Below are 6,000 nucleotides of genomic sequence, written 5' to 3' on the forward strand. Positions count from 1 at the left end.
CTACAAATTGTTTCATTAATTATGTAAGGCTAATTCGAGTTTTCTTTTTTTTTAATATGTATTTATTTATTTAGGCAGCGCCGGGCCTTAGTTGCGGCATGCAAACTCTTAGTTGTGGCATGCATGTGGGACCTAGTTCCCTGACGAGGGATCGAACCCGGACCCCCTGCAATGGGAGCACGGACTCTTATCCACTGGATCACCAGGGAAGTCCCCAAGTTTTCTATTCTTGAGTGAGCTTTGGTAGTTTATTATTATTATTATTATTATTTTGCGGTACGCGGGCCTCTCACTGTTGTGGCCTCTCCCGTTGTGGAGCACAGGCTCCGGACGCACAGGCCCAGCAGCCATGGCTCACGGGCCCAGCCGCTCCGTGGCATGTGGGATCTTTCTGGACCAGGGCACGAACCTGTGTCCCCTGCATCGGCAGGCGGACTCTCAACCACTGTGCCACCAGAGAAGCCCTGGTAGTTTATTATTTTTAAGGAATGTTTCCATTTCATCTATGTGGTTGAATTTACTGGCACAAAATCATTTATGGAACTGCTTTCTTTCTTTTTCTTTTTTCTTTTTTTGCTGTGCAGCTTGTGGGATCTTAGTTCCCTGACCAGGGATTGAACCCAGGCCCTCGGCAGTGAGAGTGTGGAGTCCTAACCACTGGACCACCAGGGAATTCCCTGGGATTGCTTTCTTAATTTCATTTTTGAATTGTTTATTGCACTTTGCATAAGTCATTCTACTACCTTCTGATCTCCATTGTTTCAGATGCAAAGTCGACGTATATCAGTATTGATGCTGCCCTACACATGATGAGTCTTTTGTATTTGCTGCTTTTATGATTTTTCTTGTTGTCTTTCAACAGTTTGGCTATAATGTGTCTGACCATGGATCTTTTTGTATGTATCCTACATGGTATTCATTGAGTTTCTCAGATTATTTTTTCATCAAATTTGGGAAGTTTTTGGCTATCGTGTCTTTTTTTTTCCTTTTCCCTGATAAAGTACTTTATGTTACTAGTTTCTACGAAGACATATTCCATGAGCAAAGTGATTAAGATTTTGGTTTCTTAGTCAGATAGTCCTGAGTTTGAATTCCAGCTTTGCTACTTATTAGCAGCAGACAAGTCACTTCATTGCTTTGTGTCTAGATTTTTGTTTACCGGTTTATTATACAGAATACTATAAAGGATATAGATGAACACCCAGATGAAGAAGTACATAGGGCAGGGTCTGGAAGGGTCCTGAGCACAGGAGATTCTGTCCCCATGAAACTGGGTGTGCCATCCTCCCAGTATGTAGATATGTTCACCAACTGGGAATCTCTGCCATTGTTTCTTCAAATATTTTTTTCTGCCCTTTTCTCTTTTTCCTTTCCTGTTGGGACTCCTACTATGCTTATGTTGGGACACCTGTTGTTCCATAGATAACTGAGCAAAGACTTATTTTTTAAAAAATATATTTATTTGTTTATTTATTTATTTAATTTATTTATTTTGTCTGCTCCAGGTCATTGCGGTGCACAGGATCTTTAGTTGAGGCATGCGGACTTCTTAGTTGTGGCATGCAGGTGGGATCTAGTTCCCTGACCAGGGATAAAACCAGGGCTCCCTGCATTGGGAACACAGAGTCCTACGCACTGGACCACCAGGGAAGTCCCACGACTCATTTTTATTTCCCTTTTCCCTCTATGTTCTTCAGATTGGATAGTTTCTACTGACCCATCTTCAAGTTCACTGATTCTATCATCTGTCATCTTAAATCTGTTGTTGAGTCCCTTTAGTGAATATTTCACTTCAGTTATTATTGTTACTTTCAACTCCAGAGTTCCTTTGTTTTTTTTTTTTTTAATGATGGGAGTATGGTTTATTAAGCTGCACCTTAGTACAGGCGCTGGGGCTTGCCCATGGTGCTCTTAATGTATAAAGCCCGGATGTTCTGCCAATTTTTCTTGAGCAATGACACCAGGAAGTTGACAGCTAACTGTATGTTGTACACAAGCTCATCATCTTTCACCTTCATGTGGCCAACAGCCACTGCCAGACACAGTACCTTCTTTATCTGGAACTTGATCATGGACTTCACTTCATCAACTTTGGCCTTCATGTTCTCATTGTGGGTCAGTTAGGAAGGGAACTTGCCAGACATATTCAGGCCTGGGCCCAGGATTCATGGGATCCACTTGATCAGAGACTCTGAAGCCAAAAACGCATCATACTTTTTGGCCAGCTTCTTGACCAGTTTCTTATTCTTGTTGAGTTTCTTCAGCACCTTGATGTCCATTTCCAGAAGTTTTTCATCATTCCAACAGACACTCTGTACCCTAACTAAAAACCTCCCCATTCCTCTCTCCCTCCAGTCCCTGATAATCTCTATTTTTTTCTGTTTCTATGAATTTGCCTATTCTAGGTACCTCATATAAGTGGAATCATATAATATTTGTCCTTTTGTGTCCAGCTTATTTCACTTAACATACTATTTTGAAGGTTCATCCATGTTGTAGCATGTATCAGAACTTTTCTTTTAAAAAAAATACATGATTTCTACCCCCTTATCAAGATGATCTATTTTTGATTCATTGTTGTCACACTTTTCTTTGAATCTTTGTTTTGCTGTCACACTTCTTTGTTTAGTTCTTTGAACATATTTATAATAGCTACTTCAAAGACTTGGTCTATTGAATGCAACATCTGGGGGCATTCAGAGACAACTTCTACTGATTACTTTTTTCCCCTGAGTTTGGACTGGATTCTGATGCCCCCTAAAGGTTATTGTTGTCATGGTATGTTTGTTTGTTTAATAATTGGCCTAGGCAAAATCTGTGAAATCTGCCTCCTTCATGGTGTATGACCACTGACCTTTCTACCCTGTTTTTTGTGGGTTTTTTCAAATTAATTAATTAATTAATTTTATTTTTGTCTGCATTGGGTCTTCGTTGTGGCACGTGGGCTTTTCATTGCAGTGGCTTCTCTTGTTGCGGAGCACAGGCTCTAGGCGCGTGGGCTTCAGTAGTTGTGGTGCACGGGCTTAGTTGCTCCACATCATGTGGGATCTTCCTGGACCAGGGCTCGAACCTGTGTCCCCTGCATTGGCAGGCGGATTCTTAGCCACTGCACTACCAGGGAAGTCCCTACCCTGTTTTTAAAAATCCTTTTTTTTTTTCCTTTAATTTTAAAGTTTGGGTTCCTAGGTAGACCTCTGTGTCAGTGTAGCTTAATGGTCAGCCAATTATTGGATGGAGGTTGTACTCAGTTACTTTGCGTCAGTGAGAATTCTGTCCTCTGCCAATGGATCTGTGTGTGGGTAGGAGAGCACAAAGTTCCAGCCGTTTTCAAGTTGGCCCCAGCCTTACTTTCCACTGAGCCCTTCTGGGTCGTCTCTGTACATGTAGCCCCAGGGTTAGCCAAGCGTGTAAGGGTGGAGCGGGCCCTCTGCCCTCTGCAGCAAATGCACACAGCCTCAGCTAGGAGTATGCTTGCCTCGTCCACAGCCACAGCATCAGGCTCTTCACTTGCATGCCACATATTTAGCTACATATTGGCAACGTCGCTTGGCATGGGCATTGTCTGGGTCTCTAAATCCAATGAGTCCCCTTCAGCAGTGAAGCTGCTGGTCCTCAAGACCTGCCTCACCTTGGCAGAACATATCAAGCTGGGAAGGGGTCAAGATGGAGCAACCCCAAGCAAGAACACCACAGACTCTCACTGTTCTAACTCAGAGTTGAGCAGTTTTCAACCCAATTTGCTTCTTGGATTGGGGTATGCCTTTGGTTGATTTCAGAGCCCTGAAGTGGCTGTTTTGTCTAGTTTGCCCAGATTTACAGTTACTTTTGGAGAGAGGATTTGCTGACCTCCTCACTCAACCATAGGTGGAAATCTCCTCCTCCTTTTTTGGGGGCAGGGGTAGCTGTGCCACACAGCATGCGGGATCTTAGTTTCCTGAACGAACCCGTGCCCCCTGCAGTAGAAGCGTGCAGTCCTAACCACTGGATCACCGGGAATTCCCAGAAATCTCCTCCTTTAAATATTTTGAACTTTGTTCTAGTAAACAGTTATGTTACTTGGCCAAGCAGTTCCGGGGAGTCTTAATGCCTTGGAAACAGTTTGATTCTTTCAAGACTTGCTTTTACAATTTGTTAGGACCAGAATAGCCTTTAGACTAGGGTTAATTTGGCCCCCATGCTGAGGCAATGCCCTTCTGAATCCTCTACCAGATGCCCATGTGTTTGGAGGTCTTTTCACTCTCCCCAGTGGGACCAGCAGCTACTCCCATTCTGCATGAGCCCTGGGGATTTTTCCCCTGCTCAGTACTCAGCTGAAGTCTCATGGCAACCCTCTGCCAGGGTCCAGAGTTCCTTCTTGGTACAGTTCCCTCCTTCATTACTCTGCCCTGTGAATTCTGATTGCCGTGGCCTCCACAAATTCTCAATGTCTCCTCCTCAACTCAGGGAGACTGCTAGAGTCTATTTGGGTTCTCTCTTCCTGTGCTTCCTGGGAATTCTGTCCCAGAGAAGAATAAACTAGGGCACAGAGCTCACCATCCTGCACTGCCTGTTGTCCAGTGTCTGAAAATCCTAGATTTTGGGGGGCTTTTTACTTGTTTATGATAGGTAGGTATATCCAGCCCTCACTACTCCATTGTGGTCAGAGCCCCAGTCAGGCTCTCAGATTACACTATGCTGCACCCCAGCCTAGCCCCACCTTGTGCCCCAGTATCAGTGGCAGAAGAGGCAGTAAACAGCAGCTTCTGGTTTTCTAGAAATGTCTCCAAAGTTCTCCATGGAAGTCAGCAGAAGGGCCCATTCTCTGTGTTTATGAGCACCCATGCAATGTGGGTGAGAGGCAGGCATGGGAGAGCAGGGTGGTGGAAGGACGCGGGCCTTGAATGTCATGGCCATGGGCTTTTTACTGAATTCAGGTAAGGCTGCTCATTGCTCAAGAGTCCAATACTTAGAGACAAGTGTTGCGTAAAAGGAAAGATAGCTTTATTGAGGAAGCCAACAATCCTGGGGAGGAGGTGGACTCATGTCCCAAAGAACCACTCCCCATTCCCCAAGTTTTGCTTGGAGATTATATAGGGAAATGAGGAAGGGGCTACATGCTGAGGAGAGGGTTGCAGGGTGCATGATCATTTTGTGGACATTTTTGTGATTTGTTGGCAGTGAGGTAACCGGGAGTCAACATCATCAACCTTCTGCTTCCAACCGGTCCGGGGTCAAAGTTCTTGGGGCAACATACAGTTAACTTCTTCCACCTGGTATCTGCAAAAGAGCTCAAAATATTATCTATAGCCCTTGAGGAGGAACTAAAGGTCCTTGACTTTGTTTAATGCCTAAACTATTATTATTTTGTCTTGCTTGACTATTTTCCTTTGTGTCTGCATTTTCTCATTTCTCTGACTAAATTTATTCTTTGGAACTTGGGGAAGGCCAGAAAGCTAAAGTTTTTCTATAGGAAAGAGGCAGGCACAGGATGGGCAAGGGGCAGGGAGCTGTCCTGGGAAGGCCCCATAGGGTCCTGCTCAGTTACAGGCTCCCTGCAGTCCTTCTGCCACCAACTATACTGGGATTCACGAGGAGGCAGGACATGTAACATCTACCTGAAACCCACAGGAGGTTTGTCTTCTGGGGAGCAGACTTTGCTCTGAAGTTGTCTTGGTGATAATAATAATAGCCTACATTCATTAAGTACTAATAATGTGCATTTAGGCACTAGGCTTAATTGTACATACATTAGTCCTCGTGATAACACGGGGGCAGGGTGTACTATTGCTCTTCAGGTGTGTTAACCTATCAGTAGCCGGAATGTGGGCCCTTCTGGAGTTTCCTGAAGGAGTAGCCAGAGTGCCTGGTGTGGGGGTTACTGGAGGGATTTCTTGGGCCAGTGGCTCTTTTTAAGTTTTTTTTTTTTGGCCACGCCATGCAGCATGCAGGATCTCATTTCCCCAGCCAGGGATCGAACCCGCGACCCCCTGCAGTGGAAGCGTGGAGTCTCAACCACTGGAC

The 6,000-nt window shown here is 44.7% G+C and overlaps 1 pseudogene across 1 annotated transcript; it reads right to left on the minus strand.

Annotated features, from left to right (window-relative positions):
* Positions 1-1,856: 1,856 nt before the first annotated feature.
* On the minus strand, positions 1,857-2,279 carry LOC309816674 (large ribosomal subunit protein uL1-like; annotated as a pseudogene). Its single transcript has one exon. The product of its transcript is annotated as a large ribosomal subunit protein uL1-like (transcript).
* Positions 2,280-6,000: the final 3,721 nt, after the last annotated feature.

The sequence above is a fragment of the Mesoplodon mirus genome (assembly GCF_964341445.2).
Source record: "Mesoplodon mirus genome assembly, chromosome: 15".
Classification (NCBI taxonomy): Eukaryota; Metazoa; Chordata; class Mammalia; order Artiodactyla; family Ziphiidae; genus Mesoplodon; species Mesoplodon mirus.